Source organism: Mustelus asterias, chromosome 11 (assembly GCF_964213995.1).
Source record: "Mustelus asterias chromosome 11, sMusAst1.hap1.1, whole genome shotgun sequence".
NCBI lineage: Eukaryota > Metazoa > Chordata > Chondrichthyes > Carcharhiniformes > Triakidae > Mustelus > Mustelus asterias.
Window position 1 is genome coordinate 35,334,706 of NC_135811.1, and position 17,463 is coordinate 35,352,168.

The 17,463-nt window shown below is 41.9% G+C and overlaps 1 protein-coding gene and 1 pseudogene across 5 annotated transcripts in view; both read left to right on the forward strand.

The window, feature by feature from the left end:
* The window catches only part of dock1 (dedicator of cytokinesis 1), a 617,564-nt gene that overhangs the window by 313,699 nt on the left and 286,402 nt on the right, over window positions 1–17,463 (forward strand). The window lies entirely within an intron of this gene.
* Window positions 6,423–6,599, forward strand: LOC144501040 (5.8S ribosomal RNA; annotated as a pseudogene).

Sequence of the window (17,463 nt, forward strand, 5' to 3'; positions counted from 1 at the left end):
AATCTTAAGGTTTTAGTTTTTAAAACTTTCAAATAAATACACTTTGTTAGCACTGAGATGGTATATCTCTAATCTTATTGACTGTGTACTTGACCACTAGTAAAATGCTAATACTAAAATTATTTTTTCTCTCAAATTACTGAGGTTAAAAGAAATAACTGAGTTGTCTCATCATGCATTGATTACTTGATCATAACATTTGCTTATAAGTTCGATAACCAATTTTAAACACCACGAAGTGTCTTTTTTCATCACTTTTTGTTGAACCTAATTAGTTTTTTACTATGTATTCTTAATTTTAAACCTTCAGTGTTAATTGAGCTATCTGTTTTTCAGAGAATAACTTTGGTTGTTTGATCTTTCTATTTATTTCCAAGACTAAGTCAATTAAATCATATAAAATAATGTAAATACCTATAGATGCTGATGCATCTAGCTGTTGTGAGATATTGGTCATGTTTGTTAGATTGGTAGATTATTCTGATTTAACTGTCTGACTTTGGAATGCTCAAGATGTTCTATAATCATTTAATATTAAAGATAGGAAAAGAAAAATAGTCTCCTCACAATCCATCAGCAAACTTGATCTTATGTAACACTAAAGTTGGTGATCAAAGTACCCTTTAAGGAGGAAGTGAAGGGTTAAAATGAAGTAATCCTTTCCATGCTGCAAGCCAGTGGTATGAAACAAAATTGTAAGATGGGCTACTGTTCACTTGAGCCTAACTATTTGTAAGCCACAGAAGCAAGCTCAAAATTGATATTAGAGATGTTGTTTCCAGATTGTTGCTCGCAGTGTAGAAAAAATAATTTATTTTTGTAAAGTTGCGAAACTGAGGAATATTTTCATGAATGATTTAAAAGCGATGAGAGTATTATTTATCATCTTTTCTGCAGCATAGAGCTATGGTGTGTTGCTTTATCTTTAAAGGGGATTTCCAGGGTAACAGGCACACAATAAAAAGCAAGCTGTACTATGAGTACTCTGAAATGTTCTTGTTATTTCACATCTTTGTCTTGTAGCTTCTACTTGTCATCGTTGACCATCAGATCTCACTGGACAATGTATTACAGAAGGCTTTTCGCTTGCCTGTTCTCTAAATTATTTCTGTCAAGCAGACACTTATAAATTATTTGATGATAGAAAAACTACTGCATTGGGGATGCAGGTGAAAAAGCTCTTTTGGTTTGGATGTTTGTACAAGATTCTGGTTGGCAAATTTCTCAAATTGAATGCAATTATATTCAATGTGAAAGTATTGTAGACTTTGGAAATGATTACAGTTACAAAGTGCAAGTAAAACATGATTTTCCTTTCAAGATAATCTATTAAGGATGCTGCATTTAAGGTCTGTGTTGTACATGTTCAGCAGCTGCATTTTTAAATTAAATCTATCAGAAATTAATTTAAATATTTGTTGTGGGAAATGAGAGAGTTCTGAAATTACAATAGAAATGATTGCTTACCTTTGGATAAATTAGAAATGAAAGCGCAATGCCTGTATGCTGCTTCTGTTGTAAAAATCCATGTGTCTGTGGAGTAGATTTTCAGTAATGATCCAGCACTGAAGAATATGAATTGTTAGATTACTTTCCAGGCTGCACATTAAGCTATTGCTCAAAGTTCCCTCTCCTCCACAGTATTTAGTCTGCACCTTTCTCTTCATAACAGTGAGACATTTAGCCAGCTGTGACCAACGATGCTTTCGCTAGAGGCAGCCACGCACTTATGAAATTTCCTGTTACTGAGTTGCCGTGTGCAAGCTCTCCAGGCTGCTGGGGAAGTCCAATTTCTATCAGCTGCTACTGGCAAGCTGTGTATGCAAAGCAAGACCTCGCCTCCTTATCATCTTGGCTGAGATGTTTCTACAGTGGATACATGCCAGCAAGCTATTACACAAACTGAATTCTAGGCTTCTTGAAGTGAGTGAAAAATGATATTTTGCTGCAGTTTTTTTTAATTGGATGTTTTCTGCCCACATGTTCCATGCTGACATTTGAGAGAAAACAATCAATTCCTGTAGTATTGTAGGCTGCTGGCTCCCCACTAGGGAGAGTTAGAATATAACTGATTTTAACCCCTATTCAAATGTAGGTGAATTTGATGAATTTGTTGAATCTGATACTCGGACCATTTTATAATTATGTACTAATATGCACAATTGATCATTAAGCAAAAAAACTCCAAAAATATAACTTCAGTTAATATGTTTTCTAGTCTTTGGGCTTGTCAGACTGTTGAGCACTATTGAACCATTAGCTTAAGTAAAACTGCATGGGAGTTTAGTTAATTATTGCTTTCTCCTGCCACTTAGTGACAGAACATTTACGTTCTAAAGTGTACTTTGCCGTATAGGTTCCTTTTTAAACTCATTTTTTAAAATTGAAGCTACTTTTAGTATCTGAATTTTATTGCACCCATTTTAGCCAAAATTCATACAATTCATTTGCATTCAGATAAAATATAACATAATACCATATTTTCAAAGCTAGGGCGGTCATGTGAGAGCAGTGCATACTGAAAGTTGGCAGCTTTTATTTAATTGCGAAGGGACTGCTGTCTGCATCAGTTGACGCATATAGCGTTGAACTGTTGGGAGTCGTTCATCAGTTTAGTCAGTTGGGAGCACTACCATCATTAGTTGGTGAGCTAAAAGCAATTCTTTTCATATTGCTGCATCTTCAATGACATTAAATAGGTCACTGCTCTTAGACTTGTAATGTGACTCTGGAGATTTTTCTTATTGGGGAATCATAACATGCAGAAACTGCAGATGCATTTCATTTGAACAGTCACTTGTTAGTACTTACCCCTGCTTAGATGTATGTGAAGCTAAATTATGCATGTTGCCCAAGAAAATCTTCTTTCTATATGCGATCATTCAAATGCCATTTTTTTGTCCAGGTTCAGAATTTTTATGTAATACCCTTTCAAATGCATATCAACTTATGAATAATCCATTATTATATTTCATTGCAATTTACCATTTCAATTTGAGTGAACTAAAACTTAATTACTATTTTATTTTACAATAAAAATGGTTTGTAAGTATTCAGGAGTACTAAGCTGGCTAATATGAGTTGCAAATGTTTGTAATTTGAGTCAGTAGTATGAGTTTAGTTTTTGTAGAGCACTGAAATGTAATTTAATAGATGGGCTAAAATTGCATTAAATGTTTAGCATAGGCACTTTTTATGTCTAAGAATCATTTGAGCTTGTCATTGTTCCTAATTATGTGTCTATAAGGGTCTTGTTGCTTGCACTCCTGAAGGTTTTAATGTATGTGCGGGTTATAAAGTTTCCTTACGCGATACATTTAAGAAGGTTATGACATGTAGCAGAAGGGATTATGAGGGTGGTTAAAGAACTGAAGGATGCATGTTATCAGAATATTGTATTGAAAGTGTTCAAATTGCACTTTGTCCTCTACAAGATAATTGCAGACTTTTGCGCACACAGTGTTACATTCTACGTTCCCAAACTGAGCACTCTGCCCCTGAAAAATTGACATGATGACATTGTGCCAGTAATGCGTGACATCATTGAGCCTCTCTCCCAAGTTGGGGAAGGTGAGATGGTGTGGAAATCAGTAGGCCGTCTGCCATTTCAAAATTGTTAATTAAGAAGCTATTAAGCTTATTAATAACCCAATCATCTGCAATTTTTCATAGCCTGCATTTTTTGGGTGAAGGACAAACAAACGTCTTTTAAGCCTGCTGTAAGGGGCAGTTCAGGGGAGTAGAAAATACGTGCCATTGGCACCTTGTTTAAATGTACCAGCACATTCTGCTGGGGAAGGTGCTGCAGCGCATGTATGATTATTAATGACATGTTTTATGTTTTTTGAGCTTTCAGCACAGAATAAAGAATGACTCTGAGAGCAGGGGGCATTTACATTTCCAACCATGACCGACTTCCTTTTCACAGAAGTACCGCTCTGCCACATGATGTTCCGGCCCTATGGTATCAATTGGCATGGAACTTCCCTTGCACCTATGATTTATATCCTTCCAACCGGATGGTCATTAGATAGCCATCCGACACTTGATTGAATGAACAGAAACGGTGAGGTTGGAAGTAAACGGATCACTCAGTTTCTGTTCCGTCTTCCCTGCCCTGCCAAGAACTGTAGCATCCAGCACGTAATCTTTTCAGGTGCACCATTTCTTTGTCAATATATCGTTTTTAGTTTGTTCTGTTCCACACACTATGGAATGTTTATTGCCACTTTGAGATGATACATAAAGTAATGCAAACAAACTTATGCTCTCCTTAACACATGTTATTAAATTTGTAAGAAAATTTGGAAATGAGAATATTGTAGCTAGTTGATTGACATGCATCATTTTCACATTAACAGAAACACTAGGTGTAAAAAGTACTGTTTTAATGTTTTACCCAAAAAATATAATGGCACCTGCCCTGGTTAGCTTCATTAGCAAAAACAGTGTGATTTGTCAGTAATGTGCTTCTATTGTTTGCAATTTGCCATATAAAGTATTGCTGTGCCTAAAAATTCTCTACTAAAGATAAAGATTGCTAAGCCATCCCAAAAAAGCACTTGGATTATCCCTGCAGGAGCCACAATATTTTGCTGATGTACATGTTGGTAATTGGCATGGTAGCAGCTTGTGGAGAGAGAAAAGTGATCTCGGATGCTTGGAATTAAAGACCATTGGAAAGAGAGGATGGGAATTCGATGCATGGAGTATTTGAATAGGGGAAAAATAGACAACTGGTGGGATTCTCTGGCCTCCCACCTGCGTTTTCCTCAGTGGGAGGGGTGCGGCATGCCGTTTGCTGGTGGCAATTTTCTGGATTCTCTGGTTCCGCTGCTGTCAATGTGAGTTCCCACTTGAAGGCACCCCATGCCGCCAGGAAACCTGCAGGCGGGGAATGTGCTTCCGGCGTGACCAAAGAATCCCACTGGTGTGATCGGCTGGGGAATTGACTTAATGGCATGCATTTTATCATGTTACTGGTGAGATTTTGTGTATAAAATTGTATTCGCATTTTGTATGCACACCATTGGTGTGAGCTGAGCCAGATGCCTTCTTGGTGAGGTAGCTTTTGCAGATGTCAGGAGCTTGGAGTAGAAATATGCAGAATTGTCTAATCAAGGTATCAGTTTGCATTTGGTGCTAGTTCGACTATAGGGGTGCCATTTTCGACTTCAGTGCTCCCGCTAATGGCCTTTCCTAACCTTGCACAGCCAACTATGTATTCAGCAGTAGGAAGAAGGAATGCCCACCACTTTTATTTAGTTGGATCATCAACTACATTTCGGTTGCTGATTTATTTCTGTTGGATGTTGTTAAGTTGGTCTGGTTTGTACTCCTATTTAAAGTTGATGAATCTTGTCGACAGTGGTGTTGCATTTTGTGACAGTCTTACTTCTCTCTTCAAGGATTCTATTCATGATACTTGATCTCAGTCATGGCTGCTGTAGTTTCCATCTGTCTTGACTTGTATCATCACAAGAAGGGTTAGGGCAGAGATAATGCAAAGATGGCCATGCTGATCGAAAAAACAGGAGAAGGAGGGACGAAGGATTCTCAGTAGGAGACCATGTCCACCCCAGCTCTTCAATAAGTGTTCTTTCATAAGCTTAGTGAAGAGAAATGTTTGCAGTGTTTCATTTTATGAAGGAGGTGTTCACTGAAATGTATCACCTGTTGCAGCCAGACTTTTGGCCTCGGGGTAGAATGAGGTGATGCTGCTATGGCTATGAAGGTGACCATACTCATTAATTTCTTCACATTTGGATCTTCCCATGCTGAAAAAGCCAATATCTCCCATCTTTCCACCCATTGCTCTATACAATTGGGGGGGGGGGGGCGGAGTTGAATAAGAATGTGCATCTCAGGAGAGAGCATATATTACATTTTATCTTTCCAGGGATGAGCAGGTGGACCGTGTATGGAACTTCAACAAATTAGGAGGATTCTCCATAGTGCAGGGTGTTATTTGCTGCATACTTTGCTTATCGAACGCTGCATCTAAATGTAGAGATGTATCCATAACCGCATAGGCTTCCACAACTTGAATGTGCATTTCAGGCACAAATATATCCAGCACATCGTACAGTGAATGCTTGGTGTTCTGTTAGCTGTCATGATGTCTTTATTCTGCATCAGTCTGCTGGACCATCCTTCTTTGAACTCTCGAGCCTTCCGTCAGACGATGGCATCAGAGAACTCTGCCTCTGTCTGCTGCGGGGCGTGACGGTGTGTTCGAGCTCTGGCCCGGCACCAACGCTGCCACTCAACGCCATTCGAGCGCCCCTTTTTCTTCAATTATCGCTCGAGGGCTCGCCATGGGCCATGCCAGGCTGGAGCTCCACTGCCACGTCGGCGGGGGAGTATTTCGCGCGGTCCAGGATCAGACAGCCTCTCTGGAGACCCGAACCGAAACCTGGTACAACTCTTAGTGGTGGATCACTCGGCTCGTGCATCGATGAAGAACGCAGAAGAACTACGAGAATTAATGTGAATTGCAGGACACATTGATCATCAACACTTTGAACGCACTTTGATCATCAGGCGCATGACTCCAACAAACCAACCACACGTGGGCAGCATGCATTTTATGAGAGCCATGTTGTTGCCACACAATTTTATTTTACGTCATTCATGGGATGTGGGCATCACTGGCTGGGCCAGCATCCCTGGGGAATGAAAGAGTCAACCACATTGTTGTTGATCTGGGGTCAGTGTAGGCCAGATCAGGTAAGGATGACAGATTTCCTTCCCTAAAGGATATTAGTGACTGGTTTCATTAGACTTTTAATTCCAGATTTTTATTAAATTCCAATTTCACCATCTGCCATGGTACAATTTGAACTCTAGTTGTCAGAGCATTACCCTAGTTCTCAGGATTACTCGTCCAGCAGCATTGCCACTATCCACTGCCTTCCTGTCATTGATAATGTCATTGAACAGACCATTGCGGTGCTCAAACCACCGTTTCCATTGCCTGGATTGCTTAGAGGACCCCTGCAGCACTCATTAGAGCATGTTTCATGATTTATTGTGGCCGACTGTCTTTTGCACAACCTCCCTATAATGAGGGCACACCCCATTATGCCAGGTATATGGTGAGTAACAGATGAGTAAGTGGAAGGGAGGAAGCAATTATCGCATTCCCTTTCCGGCCATGGTGGTCGTGGTAAGTTCATCCAACTGTGGTCCCAACAACCCAATTTCCAATTCTATAAGAATCCTGAGCTTACCTTCATTCTGTTACTGACTATTGTCCCTTGGCCACGATGCTGAAAAAAAAATTATTGCTAAATTATTAAATGCAAAAAGCATTCACTTGTACTCTACAGTTCATATTTTCAGTCTGAGCTGTAAGATTCCGTTTTAATTGCCTGTCTCTGTTAACACTTATCCCTTTCTCAACCCATTCTCAATGTCTTGCATGGTTAATTGATAATGTAATTAGTACTTAAATGAATACCAAATTATTGTAAGGGTCTAAAGTGTTCTTAACTCATCTAGTCTTGCCTTCCCCTAGACCAGCCAGCATTTCAAGATTTCAAGATGCAGTAATGAACCTATGGTGTACCAACCATGGTAGATGGCAATGTTTAACTGCAGTTTGATCAATTGGTACTGCATTGTTGCAAGAGTGCTGCTCTATTTTATATCAATCATTTTTTTCATCCTAAATTTCCATCAGTAAATTAATACACTTGCAGTCTCAGTCATTGCTGCAATGCCAATCAAGGCATAACACTTTTTAAAATATTAAAGCAAAGCCTTAAGATTGCTGTGATACTAAAATCTGAATCACTGGTAACATATTTACAATTTGTTTGATAGCAGCCAACTTGTGTGTTTGTTGTCTTTTACCCTCATTTTCAAAAGTCAAACCTATACAATTCTTATTTGGGATCTGCACAAAAACTTGAATGAAGTAATGTAAGTTATTTTTCTGTTCAGGTTCAAGGGCTGAAATGCTGTTTGCATTTCTGTAATTCAGTTTGCTTATATACTTCATGAAGAATCTATGTGCATTTTATTGAATAACTCAGTTATTATTATGATCTTTAATTAATCTGAAATGCATAGTTTATTGAATAGCTAAATAATGTTATCATAGAATCCCTACAGGGCAGAAGGGGACCATTCGGCCCATTGTGTCTGCACTGACCACAATCCCACCCAAGCCCTATTCCCGCAACCACACATATTTACCCTGCTAATCTCCCTGAAACTAGGGTCAATTTAGCATGGCCAATCAGCCTAACCCACACATCTTCTGAGTGTGGGAGGAAACTGGAGCACCCGGAGGAAACCCACGCAGACACGGGGAGAATGTGCAAACTCCACACAGACAGTGATCCAAGGCCGGAATTGAATCCGGGTCCCTGGTGCTGTTAGGCAGCAGTGTTAACTACTGTTATGGTCCTTATTAAATTCTATCCTTGTAAACCTGAGGTCATCTAAAGCTATGCATTCTTTGTCATGACTCACATGAGTTCATCATTTATCATATCACCTTTATGTTTGCTGATCTACACTGGTTACTGGTTAAGCAGTAATTTGATTTTAAAATTCTCATCCTTGTTTTCAAATTCTTCCATGTCCTCAACCCTCCCCATTTCTCTGATCTCCTCTCTATAACCCTCAGAGATATTGATGCCCGTCCTTTTGAGTGTCCCAAATTTTAATCGCTCCACTATTGGTGGCTGTGCTTTTGGCTGCTAAGGCCCCAAGTTCTGGAATTCTCTCCTTAAATGTCTTGGCCTTTCCTCCTCTCTTTCCTTCTTTACGATACTACTGAAAATCTACCTCTTTTATCATGCTTTAATTTTTTATTGCCCTAATATCACTCCAGCTGAGCTGTAATTTCTGAGCTGTAATTTTCTACGGTTCTATAAAAACTTGGACGGGTTCATGGATGAGAGGGGTATGGAGGGATATGGTCCAAGTGCAGGTCAGTGGGACTAGGCAAAAAATGGTTCGGCACAGACAAAAAGGGCCTGTTTCTGAGCTGTAATTTTCTATGGTTCTATCACCTTATATGGTTGTATGTCAAATGTTGTGTTATAACGTTCCAATGAAACACCTAGGGAGGTTTTACTATGCTAAAGGCACTATGTAAGTCCAGTGCAGTACGGAGGAATGCTCCACATTTGGAGGTGAATGAAACGGTAAATAGAGGCCCGTTCAGGTTGATGTGAGTTCATGGCACTATTTCGAAGAGCAGGGAAGCTATTCGTGGTATCTTGGACAATGTTTATCCCCCAGTCAACATCATTAAAAGAACAAATTATCTGATCCTGACCACATTGCTATTTATGGGTGTTTTCTTTGTGTAAATTGGCTGTTGCATTTCTACCGAGACTATACTTCAAAAGTACTTCATTGGCTGTAAAGCGCGTTGAGATACCCAGTCGTCATGAAAGGTGCATATGAATGCAAGGCTTTTTAAAATTGCCATCTGATTGGATTTAATGAGTATTGTTAAGCTTAATAACTAGAATTTAGAATATTTATCATGCAACTTTAAAGAATAGTTTTACAATGATAGAGAATACAGTTCCTCATGGAGACGTCTTGAATTCTTTAGAAAAATGCTGGTATTTATAATATTGCACCTGTCCATTTAGATGTTGAGTAACAAATCTAAATAATACCAAGGCTTGAGGATGCATTTTTCACAAGATCAGATTTGTATGTTACTACAAACTGACCTGTTGGAAAATGTGTATTTAAAAAAAGGATTTTGAAAAACCTTGAGTCTGAACCTAATGCAGGTAAAACTTATTCTGTAGTGTTCAACTGAGGACTTTTGTCTTCAAAGTTAATGAAGTATGGCATATGTTGTCCCTGGAAGCAGAGCATATATTTGACACATTCCACAAAATGTATTTGGGGGTTAGTGATCTTCTTCGCAGTATAATTACTCATTTGTTTGAAAGACAAATGTACGAGGAATTTAGCTTGTGCTTAGGTTAACAGCTCTATTGGATTTCTGACAGGGGCCAATGAATTGTAGTACCCCCTTTCTGATTTACAAGACGTATTCAGTGCTCCTTTGATCATGTGCATTATATTTTCATCTCCAACCTGCAATTAATCTGCTAGAACTATTTGTAGTTCTAAATTATTTGCTGTAATTTGTTATGCCAAATTTATGAAATGAAACAATTCAGGAGGCTCCAATATCTGCTATATGTTATGCAGTGCTGACTTCCACAAATGAAGCAGACTTTGAAAATGTACATTTAACATATATTTGGCCATAAAGTGAGAATTTGGGATCTGATGTGCCCATTTTTGTTTGCTCTAAATGCCGTTGGAGCTCCAAAAAACCATCTGTCCATGTGTATACTTGTGGGCCAGACGTCATGGGCTGTAACTTCCTAACTCCTCAGCATCGAATTTGGAGGGTACTCCAAAGATGCAATGCAAAAAAGCAGTTACCCAGGAAAAAGTAGAACTTCCGGGTATCAATTGACCCAGACCCAGACTGACAACCCCACGGGAAAACCCCTCCTCCATAGGCCCAGTACCCCAAGGGACTGCCCCAAAGCTCACGGGACTCCCATAAACACCCGATAGTTTTTTCCTCCGACACCCCAACTTCTCATGGGAATTCCCCCCCCCACCCAACTGCCCCGCAGGCCTGACTGGACATCCCACCCCTACAGCCACTCCACTCCCAAAGTCCAACTGGAGCCCGACCTCCAAACCTCCCCTCCCATCTACCCCTGAGGTCTGATCACCCTAGCCTTGAAACCCCCATCCTCAAACTGACCCTCTGCCTCTGATTCACCCAACACTCCCTGAGCCCCCAACCCAACCAACCCACACTTGAGGACCGACCTTCATCCCCTGACCCCAAGACCTCCAGCCCTCCGATCTAGCCCAACTGTTCCCTCCCCCCACCTGACTGACACTTCCAACCACCGCCCCCCCCGCCACACCAACCCATGACTCCACAAAACCAACCCGAGTTGCAACATCCCCCAGCAAATCCTCCAAATCCCACTCCCCTCATCCCAGATGTCTGACCATGCCTAGCTCTGACCTCCCCCCACCCACCCTCCCAACTATGACCTCTGATCACCCCCGACTGCTGACCCCCCCCCCCCCCCCCCCCCCCAAACTCTGATCTCCCCTATTCCCTGCTGAGGTCCCATCATACCATCCACCCCTGATGTTCTGCGTGTATGTGGCATCTGTCTCTTTAATAAAGACAGTACAGCAGATGTGAATCACTCACTTGAGGAAGCAATATAAACTGAGAGTGAGTGATCACTCCAGAGGGTGGAGTCCTTTCTCAGCCAGAATCTTCGAACAATCATGCAGGAAGCATGTAAAGACTGGAACACTGGTCCGGGGCAGCCTAGAGCTGCAACTTTCTTGTACCCTGTCGATGATAGAGTGCCACAACATAACAGGTTCAATCACCCACATCCACTCCCATGGTTCCAACCCCCGAGTTTCAATCTCCCCATCAACTCCTGAGGAAAGTAAAACAGTCCTCATTCATCCCGGTTTCTTCATACTTATTCAAGACATGGCAGAACCATTTTGGAGCTAATCATCTGGCAGTACTGCCGCAGCTGCTGCATCCTCATTATTGACCCTAACCACATGGAAAATGATACTGTGCCTTGTTTTTAATCAGTTCAGCCATCCCTTGCTGTAGATGAACTCCATGTGGCTCAGCTTCTTTGCTGGAGACCTCCCTTTTCCTGAAGAATTGAACCAGAGATGAGAGCATTCTCTGCTTGCGCTGCCATGAACTATGTTAGCAGAGTTCTTCAAAGTCAGGATAGGCAGGCATTCTCATCATCTTCCTTGCTGGAGAGAATGCCTATTTTTCAAACTGTTCTAGGCTGTTCGCTTTGTGCATCATAATGGTGGAAAAACTTGATGGAGGACTCTCCCACTCTTTTGCAATGTCTGCCTTGTGCTTCACGCCTCAGTTTCCCATTTGCTGTGTCAACTTCACCTTCTTTCTGTTTAACAACACCACAGCAACTTTTCATAGGTTTAATCTTGTAGGTTTTGTATATCCTTTCACAGGGGGATCACGATGCCAAATGATGCTTACCTGGTGCTCCATGATTTTGCGCTATTGTATGGCTTAATTCTGCTCTGTATGGTTGGCATGGTCATATGACAAGTTTAGTCAGGTTTAGCTAATCTGGAGTGATCAGTGCAGAATTTTGGTTTCTCATGGGTGTCACTATGTGATTTGCTATTCTGCCAGTGGGAATGGTTGACTACATTGACATCGAAGTTTTGTGTCATCTGAGTTTAATTCACTGCAATTAAGATGCTGGCCACTCAGTATTGGCTGAAAGCAAAATACTGTGGATGCTGGAATCTGAAACAAAAACAGAAAATGTTGGAAAATCTCAGCAGGTCTGACAGCATCGGTGAAGAGAGAAGAGAGCCAACGTTTTGAGTCAGGATGACCCTTCACCAGAGCTCTGCCGAAGGGTCATCCTGACTCCAAACATTGGCTTGATTCCCTTTCCACAGTTTTGGTTCCCTGCTGATGCATTCATTTGATCAACAGTGTGGTTAGCGTTGGGTGAACGTCAAAATAATTGAAATGAGCAGAGAGCACTAAGTTAGTGTGCTGCTCACGTTATAGTCACCCAGCATAGGTAATTGCTCATTGTGGTCCCTCTGCCAACTTTGTTAATTAGAACTCTGAATGCACCCAGAATGCGTGTCCATCTATATGTTTTGTCAGAGGACACTATTCAAGGTCTTTGATCGTAGTGTAAGATTCAGTGGTGCAATGATTTTGGTATGAACACCGAGATGTTCAGAGTCTATGAGCTGAATTTTAGAAGCCCTTGGGGTCAGGCTGGGAAGCGGGAGTCATAGATAGATCATAGAAACCCTACAGTGCAGAAGGAGGCCATTCGGCCCATCGAGTCTGCACCGACCACAATCCCACCCAGGCCCTACCCGCTAATCCCTTTTTTTTTACCCGCTAATCCCTCTAACCTACGCATCCCAGGACTCTAAGGGGCAATTTTTAACCTGGCCAATCAACCTAACCCGCACATCTTTGGACTGTGGGAGGAAACCGGAGCACCCGGAGGAAACCCACGCAGACACGAGGAGAATGTGCAAACTCCACACAGGCAGTGACCCGAGCCGGGAATCGAACCCGGGACCCTGGAGCTGTGAAGCAGCAGTGCTAACCACTGTGCTACCGTGCCGCCCCTCCAATTGCCAGTTTCCGTCAATATGACACTGGCACACTAACAAAATATCGCACCTGCACTTTGTGGGCAATTTTACATGGAAGTGCCCTCTTCTCCCTCTGCCTCAACAGCAGCCACCTCTATTAGTGGTGCTTCTGAACTACCAGACCTCTGCTTGGACTGGAATCTCTGATAGCTGGGCCTCTATGCATTAACTGAGCTACCGTGGTCTTTTAATGGGATGTCTCTGGTAAAATCTTACACCCTGCCTCCAGGTCCCACCATCCTCCACGGAGGGTTGGGATCTGCTTTCAGTCTCGGGATTATCTTTTTGTAATATTAAGCTCTAAACTTCACCATGGCAAGTTGTGAAATTGAGCCAATTAATGCCAACTTTAGTTCATTGGTAGCACTCGCAGTTCTGATTAAGATGATCAGGAGTTCAAGCGGATACTGACCCTTCAGCATTAACGGAATGTTGGGCAGTCTTTTGGATGAGACATTAAATGATACTCATCTTCCTTCTCCTATGGAAGTAAAGAAACTCCCATGGCAGAGCAAGAGAATACTCCTTGTGTCCTATCCAAAATTTATCCTCAGTCAACACCAAAGATAGATAATCCGGTCTTTGGAACTTTCTATGTGCAACTTGTCTGCTAGATTTTCATATTACTGTACCTGCAAATGTTATTAGACCAGATGGCTTTCTCTCAAATTGTTGAGAGTGCACTTGTCCATTATTTTTTTTTAAATTGATGATTTCTGGGAATAGCAAAGGTGTTGAATTGGATTTAAATGCTGACTCAATTACATATTTAATAACACTTGTGATTTTGATTAATCTCAAAACCTAGCCACTTGCACAGAGTTAAAATCAGGCCCTATATCTCTGCTCTGGAAGCACTTACAAAACAACTTGACCTTGCTTGTTCCAAAAGCACTTTTGAAAACCTATTTGTTCCACTGTGTTGGATTCCCCATCTAAAATCCATCATTTTCTCCTCAATATATACCTCTTTTTCTCCAGGCTTTCAGCAGAAAAGTTAACTGAATAAGTTTGAAGCACACTGCACACATACCACATGTGTATAAAACTCATTTCAAGCTTTTAATGGGAAATGCATGTCGCCATTGGCATTTCATTAAAATATGAAAATGTTCTGTGTGATTTTAATATTGCTACTACTTGAATTGTGAATAGCATCCAACATCGACGACTATAGGTTTTGCTCATCAAAATTAGGTTTGTGTCTGAAGAGAGCAGAATTGTGAGCTGTATAACAGTAAATCAAAAGGCATTTGATAAGATGCTTTATTAAATGTTCTTGCGGGAAATAAAAGCACATGGTGTAGGGGGTAACATATTGGCATGGATAGAAGATTGGTTGGTTAACCGGAAACCGAGAGTAGGCATAAATGAGTCATTATCTGGTTGGCAGAACGTGAAGAGCAGTATGTCACAGGAATCAGTACTGGGGCCTCAACTCTTTACAATTTATCAAAATGATTTGAATGAAGAAACCAATGGTATAGTTGTTAAATTTGCTAATGACACAAAATAGTAGGAAACTAAGTTGTAAAGAGGACGTAAGGAGGCTGGTTATAGAACCATAGAAAAGTTACAGTGGAGGCCATTCGGTCCAACTTGTTCATGCCAGCCTGAGGACACCCAGTTGTCCTTTCTAATCCCACCTTCCTGCACCCAGCCTATAGCCCTGTGGCTTACAACACTTTAAAAGTGCAGATCTGAGTACTTCTTAAAAGAGCTTAGGGTCTCTGCCTCCACCACCAACTCAGGCAGTGAATTGCAGACACCCACTACCCTCTGCAAATAAAGTTCTTCCTCATATCCCTTCTACACCTGCCACTTATCTTGAATCTATGTTCCCTGGTTCTTGAATTCTCCGCCAAGGGAAACAATTTTATCCTGTTCATATTATCTCTTCCCCTCATAATTTTATACACCTCTATCAAGTCACCAAAATCAATCAAGAGTTTTGAAGGGTAAGAGGCAACTTGATTGAAACGTATAAGATCCTGAGGGGACTTGGCAGGATGGATGAGGAAAAGGAAGCTTCTTGTTGTGGCAGAATCTCGATCTCTGGGCCAAAGTTTAAAAATAAGGGGTTCACCCATTTAAAACCGAGGTGAGGATTCTTTCCCCCCCGGGGAAGTGAGACTTTGAAATTATTTTCCTTAAAAGGTGATTGAGGCCGAGTCTTTAAATATCATTAAGGCGGTCGATAGATTCTTGATAAGCAAATAGGTGAAAGATTATCAGGGGTAGGCAGGAATGTGAAGTTCAGATTTAAAATTAGATAGTCATGAACTTATTGAATGGTAGAACGGGCTTGAGAGGCCAAGCAACCTACTCCTTTCTTCATTTTTATGTTCTTAAGTCGAGATATTGGTAGTTTATGATCTTGTTGCTTGTTGCGATGATGATAATGGGAGATAAGCTTTTGAATAATCTTTATTCAATTCTGATTTGATCATCAAAGAGCAAATAAGCTAAGTAAATCATATTAGAACTCTGAATTGCATTGTAGGTATTTTTCATTGCAGAAGACTGAAGAGTAGATTCAAAACTGGTCTGATGGAAATATGGACAAGCTAACTGATGTGAGGATGACTGAGGGATACCTGAATCCTAAAATTTCCTATTTTACTCATGTGGAATATTAGTCTGAATTGGTGACGTCTAGGATCAAGGTGTTACGAATAGTTTTAAAAACTAGAGATTCAAATAATTTACTATTATAACATATCTACTTTCATAATAATAGAACCAATATTTTTGTGCGAGCAAATATGTTTCACATTTTTGATCATGATGACTAAAATGTTTTGTATGAAATATTCTTTCAGATATTATTAAGGGTATGTATAAAATGTGATTCATTCTTGAGTTTTTCTCCTTTGACACTTTGGATCACTACTTAATGGGTGATTTCCCACCCACAACGCTACTTTTCTAGCATAGTGGGGTGGGAGAATCTCGCAGCTGGGCATGCGTGGGATTCACGCATGAGTTCCCGCTGCGAGCGCATCTCCCAGCGCCTTGATTTCTGGAGCCGTCAGATCTGCGTTGGAAACTGGCGGGAAGACCAGGTAAGTAATTTTAATATATTTTCAATCTGTTTTTAGTGTAATTAGCCGGCCCGGGACTGAATTCCCTGGGCCTGCTAACATCTCCCATCCCGCCAGAGTGTTTCACTGCAGTGGGGATTACACTAGCTCCCTACTTTCGGGGAACTATGGGAACAACCCCGCTGGAGTGAAGGGGGGGTAATTGGACCCCCAAGAGGGTCGGGCGGCCAGGGGGGTGGTGCCCCCTGGACATGGGCACCCTAGCAGTGCCAGCCTGTGCCCCCTCGCACTGCCTAAGGGGCAAAGTGCCCATGTCCAGGGGCACCTTGGCACTGCCCATTGGGCCTATGGGGTGGGGTCTAGGGGGCAGGGCCTAGGGGTGATCAGTGGGTGTGGGCGGGTCCCGCTGCCACTCTGCATTTGGGATCGGTCAGGGCAGAAGGGAGGCCATTGATTGAGGTGGGCTGGGGGATTGCGGGTTCAACCAGCAGGCTGCCTCCCGGGGGGTCTGCACTGCAGGGGTGGGGGTCTGTCTGCTGGGGGATCAGCACTGCCTGGGGGGTGGGGGGCTGTCAGAACTGCTGAGGGAGGAGGGGGGGTGGAACTGTAGGGGGGGGCGGTGCGGGACGGGGGCTGTGAGGGGTCGAGGCTGGTCCGGGAATGGTCGGGGGTGCCGCGATCAGGCCGTGGGGGTGTTAGGCTTGCAGCACTGCAGGGGTCCGGGCTGGCCAGCTCAATCGCTGGCCAGCAATCAGGAGGCTGATAGTTAGGGGCCACTGTGCAGAAGCCTACTGGCTTCAGCCTCCTGGGCAGGAATAGCCGCCTGAAATCTAATGATATTCACGCTGGTGGCCTCTGCAGTGCAGAGTGTGGGAGATTCTCATGTGAACTCCCACTGAAAAACCAGCGTGAATTACTCCAGTTTTCCTGCAAATTTGACACTTAGAATTTTTGGGGGAGAATTCTGCCCAATATTTCCCGTCAAGGGAATTTTTGAGACCGGGGAATTAGCTCATAGGAAATCATAGATGCAAATCTACATTTCCAATACATGCCAGTAAATTGGTGCCATGCATGGACTTTTCTAATTGCATTGAGACAAGAGATTTTTGTTCTTCTCTCGTTTATGTATCTTCTCGCCTTTGGTCGCTAAATAGATCTTTATATTTTTCACTTTCACTTT